This window comes from Corvus kubaryi, unplaced genomic scaffold, assembly GCF_017639235.1.
Source record: "Corvus kubaryi isolate FWS band 111438036 unplaced genomic scaffold, C.kubaryi_AGA036_p1.0 69, whole genome shotgun sequence".
In the NCBI taxonomy this organism is placed as follows: Eukaryota; Metazoa; Chordata; class Aves; order Passeriformes; family Corvidae; genus Corvus; species Corvus kubaryi.
The window spans coordinates 6,039,353-6,058,451 of NW_024582057.1; the positions used below are offsets into that span (position 1 = coordinate 6,039,353).

Below are 19,099 nucleotides of genomic sequence, written 5' to 3' on the forward strand. Positions count from 1 at the left end.
ATTCCCTTCCCCTTTCCTTGTTAGTGAAAAGTATTAACAGGGGCATCAGAAAAAACTGTCATCTCATCCTGCCAGTCTCTGCAAACAAAAAGCCTAAGTGAAACAGGAGTTGGAGGTAGATCCTACCAAAGCCATCTTGCATCTACCACACTTAGAATTTCATTCTGAGAGTGCAGGTTTTTTGTGGCTTTTGATTTCTAAAATCTGTGAAAGCATTGAGCATATCAGAACACTCAGCAACACTTCACATCAGACTGAAGCCTCCCATGCTTTGGTTTTTCCTTTAGAGTTTCCCAAAGCCATATTCTGTCTAAAATACTTCATGAGAATTTATGCTCGGTTACTTGAAATGCACACCACCAACATCAGACAGAATTTCTTTACTCTTCAATGGCAGCTGCCAGGTGATCCTGTAAAAACAGTTCTGAGCAGAACAGGAAGATCAGGGTATTGAGGACTCCTTGGGATTGCACGTGCACTCAGGAGTTTCAGTGCATTGAAGACACACAGCTCTGTCTCTCTGCTCTAGTTCACCCTGCATGTTAAATCTTTGCCCTGCAGGAATACCAGAAAGATATTTACAGAAGGAGGTCTCTGAACTATTTCATCCTATATCTAGGGAAAAATGGAAACCCTACTGCTGGGTGAAACAGTGCTTATACAGTTGATTTGCCATGATTGCTGCTTTTGCTGCTAAACAGCACAGCTTTGTTGTTGCCCCATGAGCACCAGGCTTGTAGGGACCTGGCATATACAAACCCCAACTTAATTCCAGATTGTGCATCTTCTACCACCCTGAGATTTTAGTTCCTTCCTGGACTCCTGCATTTCACTACTATTTCGTAAAGAAGGAGGAACAAAAACTACCTTATCTAATCAGATTGAAGGACATCTTTTATTCTCCATGAAGAAGCATGACCACGATGCCTCAGAAGTAGTTTGAGTCTTTTATATTTACATTTTCAGTTTGAGCAAGCGGAAAATAATAGGTTTAGCTTTTGTAATTCCCTACATACCTCCCAAAAACACTCCAGTTCTATTATGACCACAGAATCCTTGCTTTCCAAATACAGGCATGTGTTAGATAAGCCTGGGTAGAAACAGGACTAAAATGAGACCACAACATTCATTTTTATCTTTGACTCTTGGCACTGAAATGTGGGTCTAGAGAGATGCCACAAAGCCATTTTGAAAATAGTTTCCAGAGGACAAAGCTAAAATCTGTGTTTCATCCCACTTTGTCCTGCAGATAAAGATTTGTCCTAAAGTGTTTACAGATTGTAGAGAAAGCAGACATGCATTTTGCCCAAATATGCATGAAAAGATGATGGCAGACTGAGGAGCTGATCCTGTTGTTCCAGTGTGCCATACAGATTAACACAGAACACTCTCTGCATTTTTATTTGCATAAATATTTTGCCTGTCCTGTTGAGGTGACCCGGAGTAAGCAAAGGCCACAAAATGTGCTTTTTTCAGTGGGAGAGCATCTCTTGAGAAAATAACAACGTTTGCACTGCCAAAGATTGCGATAAAAAAGAACTCACTCAAACAAAAAGACTCCTACACTACTCTAGTACTGTTGGTACTCTTTTATAACAAGAGTTCTCTTGTGCAGAAATAGGAGACTGTCCTGTCACACATCCCAGGAACTGTGCACGATGCCTGTCTAGTTTAACATCCCAAAGACAACCACATGTAAGGAAGATGATATTGCACATCCCTGAATACTATGAAGGACTGCAGTGAAGACCAAGACCCAAATTACTGCTAACAAATCTGCTCCAGGAATGGCAGCCAGTGGTCAGAGGGAGGCGAAGCACCACTGACCTTGCCAGCACCTCTGCACAGAGTTGCACCAGTTGTAAAGCATCACAGGGGAAATGCCTGAGGTGAGTAGAGCTGCTCAAAGTACTTTGCAAAATGCAAAGTGTTATCATGGCCAGAACTTCCTGCAAAGCCACATTTCCGTTTTCTATTTTGCCAGAGCTGGGCTCAGGTACTCTACTCTAAACCAGACATGTGCACACAAGAAAGCTTTAAACAATTTACTTTTTGTAATATAAAAAAAAGTCTAAGCCTAAGAATAACTATGAAACTAATTTCTGTTGTAGCTCCATCCTAATTATTGCCTGCCTGCTTGTTGTCTGACTCTATGCAGCAAAGAATATGTAATGCAAGACATACTTGATGCATGTTTTTAGAATGTTGAAGAATTATGTTCATGGGTTTCAAAATCAGTTTTTATAGGCAGCATCCTGCACTCTTTCATGACAACTGCTATAGTTCATCAGTAGTGTGTCAGACCTCCTGTCACACTCAAATGAATTGACAAAAAATCCCATTACAAAATGCAGAAAAGAAGTGCAGTTTCTGCCTGCAATCATATTTTGTAAGTATTAAATCCAGACTATGCAAAGCAAATTGTCAGCAATAAATTCAATACAGAAATTTAATGGTTGTAACAGACTGCATTTGTGTTTCAATTATGAATAATATTTTCCTAATTAATTCATAATTGTATACCACAGCTTCCCTTTTTCACTTTTCAGTGTTAAGCAGTAGCTCCATCTATCCTCACCCATGGCATATCAGTGAAAGAAACATAAGAACTGCATACTGAATCATATTTGCACTTTGAGAAGTTATGGAACATTGTCTGAAACACACGTCTCAGGACCCAGAAACACCACCAGGCCTACTGATTGAGATTTAGCCATAAATACTGAACATAAGATAACACAAGAAAGCAAGAGGACACTTTGCTAAAACAGCCTATTTGTTCCAACATTTAATAGTAGTATTTTTTTGTTTTGAGACTGCAAGAGCCTTCTATTACTACAAATAAGCCTTTTCCAGCAAACATCTTAGTGGAAAGAAAAGAAAAATCCTATAACTTCACATGGTAGCCAAAGTACACTGCAAGACTTACAGACACAGCCTTGATAAAATTCCCGTCAGAGGCCTGCAGATTCAGGCAAAAACATTTAATGATGGAGACCACAGGAATCAGGGACTAAAAAGATGTACTAGAGTACAAGAGCCAAGTCCCCCACAGACATGTCACAAGAAAGTGGGTGACCCACAATTTATCAATATGGAAAAGTTGTCAAAGATTATGTCACAACAGGAAACAACAGTGGGGTGAGGGGGCAAATCATTTAGAACATAAGTCAGAAACAGCCAACATTGAACGTAAAGTTGAGAGAGAGATTCCCACTTCAGGATTAGGTGGTCTCAAGATGTTCACACACCCAGCTCTAAATCAAAGCAAAGGCTCTTAAGTGACTTACAATTGTCCAAGTTACTAGCAAAAATGTGGTAGAGGATACTAATATCTTAGAAAAGATTAAAAAATACTTAGCAGGTAGCGTAGTAAAAATAAGCAACAATAATAGACAGTAAGTAGGAAATCATGTGAATGTACTCACATGGTATCAAGCTATGATTATACACGGTACATAGAACAGTATCGACCTGTTCAATAACTAATTAGTCCTTACTGGGCAATGGTTAACTCATACTAATCATTTTATCAAATTTTCTTTATATGAAATGTGAATGCAAAAGTGCTGGTGGCAATCCTGGACATGAGAATAACTCAGTTAACAGGCTGACACAAAAATCCAAGGAAGATCTATGAAACAGGGAGTTGAGCATAAATTCTATGATGTAAGCCTATGAGTTTTCAATGCATTAGGATTGGTCAGCAGGGTCAAATTTTCTTTTTTTTCATTAAAAAAAAAATATTTGAAGAAGCTTCAGACCTAAAGAAAAAGTTCCAGCTAAACTCAAGATGTAAACAAAGTAATAGATTACAGGAACATCTTCCTGTGATTTAGAGATTAGTTACCAGTTTCCAGTTTAGGAAGAAACAGAACATGGGTCCAACAAAATAAACAAAGAAAATACATTACAGAAGCGAGTAAGGTAACAGAGAGGTGGGAAAATGTACTAAGTTATGTTAGCTAGCCAAAGCTAAAGAAGATTATTAGGGGATTTAAAAGGACCCAAAAACTCTAGGGCACCGTGTATTTGAAATTCAACACAGAAAAGGAATATTAATTTCTTTGGAAAGGAAAAAATTCTTTGTTTCGCACATGCAAAAGTAGCTACTGCATTGAAAAATAAAAGAAACCTAGAACACTGCAACAATAAAAGGAAAACAATTTGCACAGCTGTGTGAAGGCATCTTAATCTTGACCACCTGCCTACATGAAAACTTACTACAGGTTCCATTTATGGAATAGCAACAATGAAATAGTAACTTTTGAAAATTATTACATTTCTTTGCTTCTAACAGTAACTTCATTGTGATAAACTCCATCTTAAATAAAACATAGCAGTTAAAGAAAGGGCACAGAACTTAGTAGTGGTACTGAAAAACTTCCCCAGGAGTAGAAATAAGGAAGTTTAACACTATTCCATTGAAAGAAACACTGACAAGAGTCAATGTAATGGGGAAAAGGATGAGTACAAAGAGGCAGTTGACAGTGTAGCTACTGGCTTAGGGTAACTGTGACTCCCTTTCCACCAGTCTCAGGGAAATTCAATCTTCACTCCCAGTTTGTTCACACACAGGTGCTGGAGTCTGTTCTGCAGACATGAGCATGTGCAGCTGCAGCACGAGAAGTTTTATTCTTCCCTCTCTACCACCAACCCTTCCCAATACTTGGGGTTCACTGATGTGATATATGACTGCTGACAATCCTAAATGGATAGTTTTCCATCTTTATCATTGCATTTTTGGGACAGTGTTTTATGAACAAACAGGCTTCTTTCATGTATACCATCCTCTGAAATACCTGAGCACACAGCGATTGACAGAAAAGACGTGGATATCTGTTTAGGTAATTATTTTTTTATCTATTTCATAAACAGCATAACTGTTATTAAGAAAATATTTATTGGCTATTGTTCAGAAAATATTATCTTTTAGTCTTCTACTATTATTTGAAACAATTCCCAAATTCATTAAGGTATCCTTATCCACAAAAACATTGAGGATTCAGAAATTCGGGAATTTCTGAACTAGCATGATGTAAGGACCACAAGACCTGGGTCACAAACAAAGTCTTTTACTTCCAAACCAAGCTTCTATTACTGTGGGCACCGATTCAAACATTGCCTTAACAGGCAAGAAATGATGAGTGAGTTAACAGCACAGAATTGCCATGCTGAAAGACAAGGGGAACTGTTCAGTGCAGGTGCAAAATTCCAGGGGCTCGAGGCACATAATGTCAGTTCTCATAAGTAATCATCTTCCAACACTGCTTATTATTTCAGGTGCTCCTCACTCTTTGCATGGAAAACAGCTGTCATTATTTCGTCATCTGACCACTTTGGAGAGCTCTGTAGGATTTAGACAATGCTTTTAAAAAATTGCATGGATTATTGAATTAAACCAAATTGATTTGTTGGCTTGAAGAAGGGGCGAGAAAAAGAGCCTTATTGCCATTACTCAGTAAGTTTCTTACAGATTGTTCACTAAACAAAAATTACAGGCTTTGTTTGCATGTTGTGTGACAAACTTGAAACTACAAGTGTTTACATGTGCTGCACGCATACACTTTGGGGTTTTAATAGCTGGTTGACAAGAGATTAAAGGCAGAAATATGGCATTTTATTAAAGCAAACATATCAGTATGCCTACCATGATAAAATGATCTAGTTTTCTTCAGACACAAAAGTTTCTGTTGAGTGATACCTTTGAAATTCCTTGAGGGCACCCTATTATTCACTTTCCTCAGCAGAGAGCAGCTGCAAATGGTCTCCAATTTTCAAAGAGTATTGCCTGGTCATTCTTTACTGTCAAAATGAAGAAGAGCATAAAAGTTAAGTCAATAAAGTAATATGAAATGCTTAATATAAAAATTCAAGAATGAATTATTAACCATTAAAAACTTACAGTAGCTATTTCAGCCAGGAAAAAAAATTAACATTTCCCTTGAAACCTATTAACATTCCTTGTAAACAATATTCTTTCTTGAAATATATGACCTTTCCTAATGCTCTCCATACACATGGCATTTTTCTTACATCCACTTTACCTTCACTGATATGCAGCTGAATTCCTCGGGAGAGGGTGTTTAGAGCCCCTTCCTCTGATGCACTGAAAAAAATGTATCCTTTGATTGCATTCCCCTTCACAAATACACCTAACCTTCAGCTTTAGATCTTAAAATCCTTTCCTCATCTGAGAGTCCTGTGGCCTGTTGTGGTTGTGACATGCCTCCACCATTCCAGCCACAGTCAAGCGTCGAGCATAAAATCGATCTCACTCATTTGAGCCACTGGTAGCTACATGTATGTACAGCAGGTGAAATGACACTACCCTGATGCATGTACCTGAACAGTACATTTTAAAGTCACACAATTATCTCAATTTCTTCTTCAAATGCTTACACTGAGCACGGCTCGTACAACCTTCTGCACAGGAAATATGATCCAATTTTTAGGAAGACAGCAATTCTCTCATTTCTGGGATTTCTTAGCCTCCAGCTTTTCCCTGAAAGTGCTGAATGTGTGAACTACGTATTGTGCAGGTGACCCTGAGGAAAAAATGACATGGAAAATGCCCATATTTTGCATTTGAGACTGACAGATGTATTGGTCTAAAACTACCAAAAGACAACTTTAGGAGTACACGTGCAGGGTTAGAACCTGAGATTCCACAGGTTCCACAATCACAGTGCAAGCCAAAGCAGTGTTAAGGTAATTTGTAGCTTGCTGGAAGCAGTTACATTATTAGAAAGTGTTTGTGACAAAAATGATTCAAACAGTGATGGAATTGGTAGGTGCACAGTAGAGGTGAGCATCCATGATGCATGAAGTCCCAATATTCAGTCTCCAGTTGAAAAATGTGAAAGAAAGGGCTGGCTTCCTATGGGTCACTCATGTACTGCCACTGGGGCTATGATCTTCATTTTCTCTTTCTTACTTCTCCTTCATCTTCTCCTTCTAATTTATGGGATTTATGGAAACAGACCAACAGGCCAACATTTTGTGCAAGGCAGCACATCACAGTAACAGTGACTCCAGCAGACTTCTGGATTTCATGTCTACTGGACTTTGCAAGTGGTGTCTGACACAAAAAAACACACTTGCAGATCACTTCAGTTAGATCACCACCAGATGTGTGGGGGAGGCAACACTAGAGAAACACTGATTAGGAAAGTCAAGGTAACCACGGCTTGGAAAAATGAAACCAAAAATAATAAATAATACCACCAGTAAATTAAAATCCTTCCATTAGGAAAATACTCTCTAAAAAGCACAGCAGATCTCACCTCAGATAATGCAGATGACACAGACATCCACTTGTAGTTGCAGCAGTTCTAGAAGGACAAGTAATACAGGTTGTAGGGAGTTAATAGTATGCATCATTCAAGAGGATAACTTCATTATGGCTTTAGGCACAGGCGTCTTAATACAGATATGGACATATCCAAATAAAATTTCAGGGCCCTTCAAGGCGGGCTGAACAGGGCTCTGAGCAACTGGGTCTAGTAGAAGGTCATGGCAGGGGGGTTGTAACTAGATGATCTTTAAGGTCCCTTCCAACCCAAAACACTCTGTGATTCTATGATTCTAAGTTTTCTGGTTATCTGGGAAACTGGAATTCCCACTTCACTAGCTGTCTGTGAAATAGACACAGAATCTGTGAGAAAAAAAAAAATACATAAACCAGGGGTCATAAGTCACACCTCAAAATGTAGTATTTGGAAAATTGCACTAAAACATGGGACTCTGTCATTACTGCATGGACTGAACCCACACCAAAATAATCACAAGGCTAATTTACATATATCCGTAAAGAGCTTGAACAACTTCCCTGAAGTGCTGTTCAAATGTATCTTCAAATAAAGGGAAGATGCATCTACATTTTTCACTGCACAACTAAAGGTGGCCAAAGGAATATCATCTCACACCAGGTCTACAGAAGTCAGTGAACTGAAGCGAACCCCGCATTAACAGGCTAAAGCAAGGCCTTGTTTCCATGTTACAAACCTTAATGCAAACTGTTAATAATTACATGCTAAATAGATCTTTCAAGATCACAACTTAGAAAACAAAAAGCTGCAAACATTAGTGATAGATATTGCATTTGAAGTCACATTTAAAACAAGGATGGTAAAATCTGCATCGTAACTGGTGAATCCTTTGATCTAGTGCTGCAGTTACTGCATTTACTCTAATAATCTTGGAAAAACACACTTTACATATACTCTGATTTCAAATAGAAATAGTAGCAACATTGGATATTAAAAGCCTCAAAAGACTTTTCCACAAAGCAAGGAAAAAATTCAGTGGGGTGTTGAATTTAATATGAGCATTTTAATCAAAGTAGTCTTAATTCAAAGAAACAAAAGTGAGGATTGCTCAGACCGGCTTGCACAAACCTATTGAAAGTCTTGTATCTCTGCTTAAACTAACATACTTTGTTAAGTCCCACTGAAATTTTCAGCTCTTAGATGAAAAAAATAAGTCTTAGTTTCTTCATTTTCCTGACAGGAATCTCAGTTTTCATTGTCTGGCATCATTAAAGAGTGCCACTCCCTCCAAAGAATGATTAAGACCACATAGTTTAGACCCTTATTTCTGGTTCCCCTGATAAATTTCTTTATCAGCTGGCCTTAGTGAGAACCGCAATGACCGGTCATAGGCCACTCAATCATTCCAGATTTCTTGTTGCAGTAAGAAATTAAACTCACCTGTGAAGTAGACACCCAATTAAAGTGGGATTGCATCATATGTATAGTAAAAGAGTGAGCAGCTCAGACATATGTACTGCTTAAACTTCACAAAATTTAGTAAAGCTTTAAAGTTGGACGTCATTGAAACCACTGCACACAGATGGGCACTTGCAAGAGAGGAAGGAAGCCCCAAAAATAAGACACAGGATGTGGTAGGCAGCAAATAGACAAAACACTCTAATAGAAAGCAAGACAGGTTTAGAAGTGGTGTGTGGTAATAATAAATTACATATAGTCTTGAAATGGAATGGAATAAGTATTGGAAAAGTTTAAAGGCAAAACAGAGATTGAGGATCAGATACATCTGAATAAAAATAGATGTGGATGATGCAGACCTGTACATTTGAGCTCACTGTCCAACGACCCTCTTATATAGACAGTGGTTATCTAGCCATGAAATAGCAGCACAATTCCAGAAAAACACATCTTGTCTTGGTTCTTACTGTAATTTTTTCTCCTTATACAGTATAGTAGAAGTGCAAGCACACTGTTACGACAAAATAAGTGTGCTCAAAAGTTGCTTTCATACCTTATCTTCTTGAAGACGTTCTAAACACCATCTACACTGAATAAAATGTAAGACCAGAAGTTGCTGTTAATCAACCTTTTCTGAAAACTTCTAACTCAGACTTCCTTCTCCCAGAAGAAATGCATTGGTCAGGCATGAGTACCCAGGATCATTTTGATTGTTTTAAATGCAGGGGTTTTTTCTAGATGAAGCTTCTGTGAGTTCTAGCTAAAAACTAAATTACATCCCTTAAAACTTATTATTGGCATCTAATTTGTGCTCATGAATTAAATTCCTACAGGTCATTTTCCTTATAAAGGAGCATTATAGAAATAGAAGAAAAATGTTAAAGGTCTGCTGTGGCATATTTTTATGATTTCCTGTGATAAACAGCAGAAACCTTCTATACTTGAATCATGTTCCACTGCCAATCAGGCCACGTCCATCAGTGAAAACAGCAGCACTAATTTGACTGTTATCTAAACAAAAATGGAGTTGTCACAGAACAGAGCATTTATTATCATTAGGCATTTACTGCAAGCAAACTACACTCCCCAGTTCACTCCCTGTATAGTTACTGTTGTTTGGCAGGTGGCCACCATCAAGACTGGTGAGAGTATGAACAGCTCCAGCACATTTGGGCATTCTACTTTACTCTTTTTGATGACACACCTTTATATTGCTTTGCCTCATAGACATGTACTATTGGGTGTAATTCTAAAACCCCAAACCTAAGAGCACTGAGTGAACTTTTCTCAATTTTAAACCAGTCTCATGGGTTTAGAGGATATGGTCGGACACATGAATTCAGCAGGTGTAGCACCAGTAGGGACACTGCACTGCAGCAGATGCTACAGATGTCAAGGCACTCCTGCATAACTAATAGCAGAAGCCCCATAAGAATTTTTTAGGATGCTAGTAAAATTTTCCTAAAACATTTTTGTAGCTGAGACAGTACAGTTCAACCTTGATGAGTTCCATTTTAGCTTGTCTTCCTCTATGTATTCATTTGTGATTTATATTCTTTGCCTCTGCAATGAATTATGGAGCCCAGTTCAGGAGGAACAGGACTGTACTCAGTGGAAAGTCACAGTTCTAACATACACTTGAGATGAGAAGCAAATCTCTAAGACACAGAAAACACCAGATCCTGAATCACACTAACCTTAAGCACAGCCTATTGCATTCCATTTTTATGGTACCTCCCCACCACAGCAGAAGCACTCATAATGTGAGAGAGTTTCTACAAAATGAAATAATCTCAGGAGAAGGCACGATTCTACTCATTGACATTTTATTCTAAGCTTTCTTCAATCAGCCTCATAAAGCATAGGATAAACTCCTTCTTTCCCACGAATATTCCATTCACAGCCTTTTGTAGAAAATCATTGAGAGCCGTCCTGATAGAGGGTGACATCTTGATCTCACATTGACACATAACATTGCATCCCATCTTCTCGTATCATAAATGAAAAGAGAGGCTGCATTCCACAGTCTCTGAATTCTTTCAAGACAGCTCAGCAATCTACGAGTGAAAGGTAGGATAAATTATTACAGGAGACTTCTCAGCATGGCTGTTCTAAATCAAATGCTGTCAAATAATTTTTAACTTTCTTTGATCTGCACTCAGTCTCTGTGTTCTTTGCTGACCTATAGCACAGACTCTCCTTGACTTCCACTCCTTTCTTTTTCAGTCTCTTTGCTCATAAACTTTTATTTTCCCTTTTTTTATCATGTACATGTAGAAATATATAGAAAAAAAAACCTAGATCCAATGGCTTGGTGACTTCTATTTTATAGTTGCTTGGAAAAAAACCCACCAACCTAGTAAGTGTGGTAGGAACCTAAAAAGAAATGAGAAAAAGACAGGAAGTTAAATAATCTTGCAAGAAGGAAAAATACAATATTTTGGGCTGAAAAAGTATTCTCCCTAAGGTGTTTTATGGTTATAAGAGGCACATCACACAAACTCTGTATCTGCTGGCTCCTACAATATATTTTGTAGGAGTAACAACTACAACTTAAAAAGCTGGACAGAGAGGAGAATTGGGCAGGCAGGAAAATTAAAAAAAAAAAAAAAAAAGAGTATTAGTGAAGAAAACTAAATGAGAGCTAAAGGGGAAGCAATATAGACAGAGTAAGACAAATTAAAAAGGAAATTATGTGGATTAAGAAATAGCATAGTAAAATTAAACACATGAATCCACAGTAAATGCTGATAGCATTGATTGTGATTGCTACTGAAATGGCACCTAGGGACTCCAGTGCAGGGTCTCGTTGCATTACCTTCTGCATTGCATTGTATGAACAAACTCCAGGCATGAAAGACACTCAGCTGTCTTGCCAGGGTGTACTAGATGAATGTGTGGACAGAGATAAAGAGAGAGGACACAAGGTAACAGTAGGTCAAGACACCATCAGTCTGAAATGTCACACTCTTCTGTTTATTTTGAGGAGAAATATGGAGCCTAGTCCATATGCCCTGAACAGAACTACTGTTCAGCTTTGCACTTCTTATACCTGAGCAGTTTCACACGTACTCTGAGACCCGGGAAAAGCAAACGTACTTAATTCCCTTACCAGTTCCTAAACACCTCTTTTGTAACACCTGGATTTTCAAGTGCCTCATCTGTGGTAGCAGAGCACCGTCACTGCTATGCACTGACTCTTGATTAACTGAAGCCATGAGAATTTTTTGGTTTGGGACATGCCCTCTTCTCCAGTTCTCAAAAAGTGCAACGCAAAATATCAGAACTAGAACAGTTCTTTGTTTTGCACTAGAGCAGGTAGAACATACAAGCAAGAATTTTTCCAACCTCCTTAAAAGTCTCCACTGGCAAAGACTGCATAACCTGCCATTCCAGGAATTAACTTAGTTACAGCTAGAGTGTCCCTCCTAATACCAGTCATTTTTGTTGATAAATGAACAAACTGTTTCCTCTCATGACTTTGCTGGTCCTGGAGATGTGTCCTTGATACATCAGAAAACTTCTTTGAGTCTCTGCAAATTTCTTTTTTTCTGGAAAACAAGAGAAACTCCATTTTTTAAAAAGGTTTTCCTTGGTGAGTTCTACATCACAATCCTTTTCTTTTTTTGTGCACTACCTGTTAGACTTCTCTTGAACACCCCACAGCCTGTCCATATTTATTCCTAAAATATAATTCCCAGAACTGGGCAAAAGCTCTTCCAATTGAATGACAAAGATGGTACAGGTATCTGACCTTATATTAAAGTGTGTTATAAAAGTTCATGCTTGTTACTAAACACAGGCATGAACTATCCCAATTAAATTCTGTTTAAATGCCAACTCAACTACAGAGCATCCTCAACAGCACCTCACCCTGCTACTGAAACCATGTTCCGAACTCTCATTGCTCACTGCTCTTAGTACCAATTTAACTCCATCATGAAGTTACAGGAAATTTGCAGGACAGGCAGAGATGGCAACTCTAATTTCTTTTTAACAAACAATCATACATGAGAGCCATGACAAAGGAGGAATAGCTGCTATTTTACATTAAAGAGGGTGGTTGGATGCAGATACACCCTAATAGCTTGACTGAAAAGTTACTAAAAAGGACAGAATTTGGAAGTTGGGTTGTTTTCAATGGCCAGTGCATAACAGAGTCTCAAAGAGACCTGGACAACATCAGCTATGAGAACATACTGTGAACTGTACCTCTAAGAATTGCTCATACCCTTTTGTTACATGAACAAGCATCTTGAGGCTCCAGTCAGCAAAGAACACAGAAATCTTTAGGAAGTGTTTTCATAGTCCAGACTTACTTCCTTTCACAGTTTTCATCCCTTCCAACTTGCCCCAGGAAAGTTACAGCTACTGTTAAAGCAATGAAGTTACCATTGTTCAGCTTTGCACTGTTTAAACCTGAGCAGTTACTGGAGTTCATATTTTGTTTTCCATATTTCTCCTCTTATGCATTCAAATTCAAATTGACAAATGTCTTTGTATATAATTTTAAACCCTCCCCATCTCTAATGCATCAGTATCTTGTTACATTGCCTTTGATTTCATTGCTTGCAATGCTACTATCAGCAGCATGGAATTGCCAAGGCACTAAGCAGCCCAATTTTTCTTTAATTTCTCAGAAAATTGACAGCTTTATGAACTCTCTCTTTACCTATGCCCCACAAACATGTCAGGCTGTGGAAAACCATTCTAATTAAATCCCGAGGGATTGCAATGGAAGATTATAGCATCTTGGCAGGTTATTAAAAAACAGTTGTTCATATATACACAAATATCTGTACTAGAAGCTAGCATTTGACAGAACAGCCAAGAAATTAACCCCACTGGCAACTCCAAATAATGCTCACCAAAAAAGCCCAAAATAACAACAACAAAAACCACCACCACCAAAAAAAAGGCAACAAACCACTGAAAACCAACACTAGCCCATAAACCACGAACAAAAGAACCCAAGCCAACCAAAAAAGCCAAGGAAGAACAACCAAGTTAATTAAAATGGAATTGGGTAGGGATAAAGGGGGGAGGTGCCTTTGTATTTGATTCCTTTCCAAAAGCTGCTAATTCAAACTGTCATCTGCAATCATCACCTTTCATCCTTGATTACAAGCATCTGATATAAAAGAAGGAAGAAAAACACTTGTAAGGTCCATAGACATGGCCCTGCTGACTCCACAGCCTTGAAGTAAGTATATTAGGGCGGATGGATAACGCAAATCATTTGAGTCAGCATAATACTCCTCCTGTCTGCTCTGATCATCCAAGGGAATACATACGAACTTCTGATGGTAAAATGTTTGTTAGAGGTCAGTGTGTGTCCTTCCCAACAACTTCCTCAAATAATGATGCCTTTGAGAGTAATGCTTGCCGCCCCTGCTCTTGCACCTGAAAGAAGTTGTCCAAGCTCTCACCTCAGCAACAGATATTCAGGATTTAAATACCGAGGAATTTCTGGGAGGCTGTACAGAAATTTTATTTTGTAACCTGTGTCTGACTTTTTACAAATGAACAGTTTGCACTGTGAAAGCAACTTCCAAAATGCTGTTTTGTTGAGAGAGCCTCTTGAGCCACAGTTACAACACGCAACTCTCGTCTCTCCCCTAGGCCTGCTATCTTCAAGGAGAGCAGCCTTGTTACCTGAGAGGAGGAAGGGAAAGGGAACAAATTGAATGTTATTGCACCAAAGATAGCTATGAAGAAACAAGTATAGCATCACTGAGCCAGCTGTGTAATGGGTTTTGCAACTAACTGGACTTCTGAGGAGTTATAAATTATTTTAGTATTTACTTTTTTGAAACATGTTCTGGTGTCAGCAAATATAATCTGTCATGCAAATGTTTAGTACATCACTACTTAGATTTTCTGGTGTTCCACGTTTATGTGAAAAGAATTTCAATCAACATCAAGTATGAGAAATATCCAAGAGTTAAAAATCCTCAAAGACTGACACACAAAGATGCACTGATTTCACGGTCTCTGAGATGACAGAGAATCACACTCAGAGAACTCCAAGTTTTTATCCGAAGAAAACTATTTTAGTTGCACTTTACATAAAAGGAGCTTTAAAATAAACCTGCTACTCCAACGGTACATGTGTGAAACACCAAAAAATCTGTGTATCAAACTGAAAGCCAAATGAATAAAGAACTTACACAGAGGTACCTGAGTATAGCACCAGATTGACTCAAGTCAACAAACTCAGAATTAAATATATCTGGTGTCATCTTTTTGTTGATGAAAATCACAGTGCTACCAATGACAGTGAAGAATCAAGTAAAGATAAGAATTAAAAGTTACATTTTTGGAGTGTGTAGGACCTGAGAGATGACTTTTTCTCCCTGCCATTTACTTGATTTATTCACTCATATAAAATACATAAGATATACCACACCTTGTCTGTTACTCTGCTAGGAAATTATTACGTAATTTAAAAAAATACAAAAACCTTCTCCAGTGTTCACAAGGTACATTAAAGGTACAGGATGGCTACTGGCTACATTCCTGCCTTACGGGACATCAGAGCTTTATTGTTCTGCCACTATAAGGAAATATATTAACAGATAATGACAAGTAGAATAAATATTGAAATTTGAACCCTGATAAGGTTTTTTTTTTGGATAGGTGAATTTATATTCTAAATCACCTAACAGCTTTCAACAAAGTGCCAATCTTCCTGTTATTGGTTTAATTTAAAAAGGGGATTACTTTCTTACTCTTATTGGAAAAAGTATGACAGAGTATCTGTTTGACTGTGAGCAAGGACACTTTCAATGTGATAGGGACATTTTCCTCCACAAATTAATACATTTAATTTTGAAAGCTATTCTATCAGCCTATAGTTTTTATTCATGGTTTGTCTTGTGTCATGCTCATAAACTTCATGATAAAAATGCACAGATCAAACTATTTGAAGAGAGAAAAACCAAGACAGAAACCATGCTTGTTCTCCATTAAAAAAAAAATAAATAAAAGCTAACCTGCTTTCTACTTACACAAGTTCATTTTATTCAAGATGAAATGGAGTTTTTACATTTTTAGATAAATAATTTCATTTTTAGGCTACTCACAGTTAAGTGGTAAAAGTCTATAGCTACCATAAATGGTAAAATGGTGAAAGTCTATAGCTGAAGAAGAAAATTGAGAGGTGGGCAAATGCTAGACAAGGATCATGGTTACATCAAGTCACACAGTGGGGACGTCACAGGATGAACATCCAAGGGAGGAAGTACCACTTACAAAGGTAAGTCCTCACCTCTACCTACCTGAAACAATGCCAGAATCAGACACCTGAAACTCCTTTATCCTTTTGTAGCATCTCAGGTCTTCCTCTGAACAAATCAGCCACCAATTCACTGTATAGAATATGATTTTACTTGGAAGACACCTAATTTATATCTTCACATACTATCAAAAAAAGAAGACTACAGTCTTCTGAGAAAAAAAATGGGAAAGAGTAAAACAAAAATATCCAGTATTACCTACTCACTTTCTTATTTTATATTTACAAATTCGAAAGGGGCGGAATAGTTGACTTTGGAGTAACTGCACATAACAACTAACAAATAAGGCACTGACTGTATTGACTGCAGGATCCCTTCTTTTTCAGGGGAGAAAAAAAATCTTCAAAAATAATGAAGCCACTTATGTCTGAGTTCTATAAAAACACCCATCTTTCTCCAAAACTCAGTGCTAGCTGAGATAAATCTGCCTTCCCTGCTTTCTAATGGCTAGGTTTTGTTTACTGGAAAGGTGTGTGGGGGGAAGTGATTTTGATTTATGTTCCTGCAATCACAGGATGGAGAAAAAAAAGTCTTGAACCACAATCCCCAGTTCTCAAAATGAATCCTTTGCTGGTTATAGTTGAGTGGAGACAGATTTACCACAGTCTCAAAAAAAAAGATTGCTTTTCAGAAAAATATTTACCAAAAATGCATGTTAAACTCATTTCTTGCTCTCCACTACAGGAAAGAAAACAAAAATGGGAAAGACATAACATTAAGTATGAAATAATTCAGCTTTCTGCCTTGTTGTATATCAAATCAAAGCTTAATATTTAAGAGTTAAGTCAGGACTTTTATGAAGACACCAAGGCAACAGAGTGGCATGAAACCTTGAGCAGCATACTGAGCTAATTTGTAAAAAAATACAGACTTCTTGCATAATAAGGTGTACCTCCATCACCTGGTTGTCAGCGTACCTCTCACAACAATATTAAAGGAAAGGAGAGTATAATTTAAGAGAGAGAAAAGGTGTTTGAAGCACAGAAGTGATCTTTAGTTTTACCAAAGGTGAATGCACAACCAGAGATGAAGTCAGAATTACTTTAGACTTTTTTTGGCAGTAACACACATTTATAATTAATACTACTATAAATTAATAATTATGATTGGTTCTCTGAAAGCTCTAAAATCAGGTTCAATCCTTCCTAAAGACCAGTGGTGACTGAACCTCTCCATGTTCATTGAAGAAGGCTAAGGAAGTTAAGTTAGCCTTTGCCAGAGGCTAGCAGTGTGAACATGAACAGTTCTTTTCCCTCTTTAATATTCATTTATACAAGTCAAATTCTGATCCCATTTATAATAACATAAATCTAGAATGACTCCCTTGCAGTCACTGGAGTGAGTTTAGATTTACTGCAGACTCTGTAAATAAGAACAGAATTTAGCCCATACACATTTAATTATCTTGTCTAACAGACTATATCTCTTGATGAAAGGAAAAAAAAAAAAAACCAAACTGCCTCAGACTTGGGAATGAGCAATAAAAAAGGTAGCACTGACCAGCTTCTGCACCAGCAGGAAGGACCCCAGGAAAGTAGGTAAGTACAACCTAAGGGACAAACCTATTTCTTTATGTTTTCCTGGAGATCTTAAATTCTGTCAAAAGTATATTCAGCTCTGATAAATCGTAAATATACTGTAGGCTTGCTCCATTTCCTAGGTGTGTTGCTGATTGTTAGTAATTTACACTCAAGATATAGCAACGATTTGCCATTGGCTTGGGGGAAATTGTTTTGCTGCCTATGATTTATAGCTATGATTTGCTTAAGAGTTTTATGAGGCAGTTTCTCCTGAATATGCCCTCAGTGAAAGGCCCCCAAGCAGACGCAGCTTACAGAGACCCTCAGACAGTATCTTATTTCTCCTTCACCCAAATAACAGGAGACTGTTCAAATTTTGTATTACTTTCACCCTTCTTTCTCTTGCTCAAAAAAAAAAAAAAAAGCACACCATGAGGCAAGGCAATATTGATACTCTATTGACTGAACACTAGGTTTTCATGGATTTCATGCTATGTAGCACATGTAGCACATGCCTGTCTCGGAATGATATATCACAGCATTCTCAGTGACAATGACATATCAGTTAATCTGGGCAAGGTATAGTACTTGATATCTCTATGATACAAGTGATATCTGGTTACGTCTGCATCTCATGGGAAGGCATGTAGACCTTACAAAGCAGGAAGGTCTGACGATGGGGGAAAAGTGCCAAAATCTCATTTCTGAATACTGGAAGCAACTGTTAAGAAGAGTCCATTTACTTTGTCAAAAATATGCCCAAGAGGATGATCTGTGGGCTGTTACTGCTGCGTACCTGACTAGGGAATACCATATCTCATCAGTCATGTTTTGAACCTAACTCATCAGAGGGCTCAGAACAGCTCTCAGTACTATGACCTTTTTCTGTAAACTATTTCCCTCCCTTTTTTTCTTTGTCACATATTTTCTCCAAAAGTTCTAATCAGTTTTTGAAAATACATATGGCCAAAAAGTTGTCTGGATTTTCACAGATGTTCTATATTTTATTTAATTAGCAGATTCCCTTATGCTATTGATTACTTTTTATTGCTGTTGCATTAGAACTTCTGAAATAATGGGATCCCGTTATTGTGCTGGAACTTGGAAAACATAGAACAGACTAATTTATTACAGCTTAGATGTAGTTGCATGTTAAACTTCCCAAGGTCAACACCAGAAACGCAGAAACCAACCTAACAGTTGCTTATTCCATTTCAACACTTAAGTGGATTTAGAAGTTACAAGTAATTTGTTCCAAAATTATTTGTCCAGATCCCTGTCTTGCACGTATGTTCTCAAAACATTCCATAGTGACTAGTGACACTCAGTGGCTCATTAAAATCCTCTCCAGTGACCCAAATAATCACGTTATGAAGGCCAGATGATGTCTAAGTGTGTCACACTGGAATGCCAAAACCTAAAGTACTTAAAATCAGAACTGTAAGCAAGAGGATGACTACACACTGAATGTTTCTCTTGTTTTGTTAGGTCATAAGCTAGACATATAAACCAACCAGGTTGCAGATAAAATATCATGCATGTTTTCTGGCAG

The 19,099-nt window shown here is 37.8% G+C and overlaps 1 long non-coding RNA gene across 1 annotated transcript in view; it reads left to right on the forward strand.

Annotated features, from left to right (window-relative positions):
* The first annotated feature begins 1,583 nt into the window (after nucleotides 1–1,583).
* The window catches only part of LOC121674656, a 34,881-nt gene continuing 17,365 nt past the window's right edge, over nucleotides 1,584–19,099 (forward strand). The window contains exon 1 of the long non-coding RNA XR_006019742.1: nucleotides 1,584–1,889. This is a non-coding gene — a long non-coding RNA (uncharacterized LOC121674656). The remainder of the gene's footprint in view (nucleotides 1,890–19,099) is intronic.